Below are 1,576 nucleotides of genomic sequence, written 5' to 3'. Positions count from 1 at the left end.
TAGTGTTTTTTTAGCTAATGTGTTGATTTCGGAGATGAACATTGGTTTCCAATACTGATTTGCATTCATCTTCCCAAAAATATGCATATTTTTCAATCAATAAATTTCTATTTTACTATCAATCACCGACAAGCCACGTTTCAAGCGCTGAATAGGTTACTACACAATCACGCTTGACACAATCGCTTGACTCAAGCGGTAGGCTGCTTCATCGTTAAGGGCCTCTTTAACCCTTTAATTAAAGAGTAAGTTACTAATATGGTCACTTAGAATCTTATCCTAAAAACACCCACAAAAGCCTCCAGTTTGTGATTGCTGCTAGGTTATCAGGTCTCTGCCAATCACCAATCATCTGACGCAACGTTATCAGGTCTCTGCCAATCATCAATCATCTGACGCAACGTTATCAGGTCTCTGNTTTAAATGAAAGTTTTGTCCCGGAATGTAAAATTGGCCTTCATTTTCCGAATTTTATTTAAAAAGCAGAAGGAACAATATCTATTTTATTAAATAATTCGACATAATAGTAGTAAATTGAAATTAGATAGTTACCTTTTACATTGACATCTTTAGATTTAAATTACAGCAAATTTTCGGCGAAGTTACCGTTCTTAATAAATAATCTTCAAGGGCGAAACATTCTTTCAATAAATGCCGAGTTCCAGACAATGCACGGGTGTAAATATCACTTAGAATGCTTCATACATACTTGTAATCGTGGGGAAATTTGAATTTCTGCATATTTTATTGATAGTTCGCGTGAGGGTTAAGGGGATTTAAGGGCCCAGCTACTTGGCCCAGTGGGTACAGAGGAGGCTCAGCCCAGGGCCAAGAGGGCATTGGGAAGGCCCAGCCCAGGGCCCAGAGGGCACAGAGGAGACCCAGCCCAGGGCCCAGTGGAGACAGAGGAGGCCCAGCACAGGGCCAAGAGGGCATTGAGAAGGCCCAGCCCAGGGCCCAGTGGGCATTGAGAAGGTCCAGCCCAGGGCCCAGCGGGTATGCCGTGGCATTAGCCATAAGGGCACGCGGCGCTGGTTTATTAATGGCAGGCTATGCTGCTTCTGCCGCTACTCTTGTATTATGCTGTGTAGGCCTTATATTAGGTTATTAGGTTATATTATATAGGCATTATATTAGGTTATAATATATAGGCCTTATATTAGGTTATATAATATAGGCATTATATTAAGTTATATTACATTTCATTATATATTATTATTATTATATTATTGGGTTATATAACCCGGGTCCATGGATGGGGCGGCTATATAACCCGGGTCCAGGAAGGAGGACGGCTATATAACCCGGGCCCAGGGAGAAGGCGTCTATATAACCCGGGCCCAGGGAGGGGGGCGGCTATATAACCCGGGCCCAGGGAGAAGGCGGCCATATAACCCGGGCCCGGGGAGAAGGCGGCTATATAACCCGGGCCCAGGGAGGGGGCGGCTATATAACCCGGGCCCAGGGAGAAGGCGGCTATATAACCCGGGCCCAGGGAGAGGAGCAGTTATATAGCCCGGGCCCAGGGAAAGGAGCAGTTATATAACCCGGGCCCAGGGAAAGGAGCAGTTATATA

The sequence above is a fragment of the Hyalella azteca genome, unplaced genomic scaffold (assembly GCF_000764305.2).
Source record: "Hyalella azteca isolate HAZT.00-mixed unplaced genomic scaffold, Hazt_2.0.2 contig11442, whole genome shotgun sequence".
In the NCBI taxonomy this organism is placed as follows: Eukaryota; Metazoa; Arthropoda; class Malacostraca; order Amphipoda; family Hyalellidae; genus Hyalella; species Hyalella azteca.
This window is presented reverse-complemented; position numbering follows the sequence as displayed.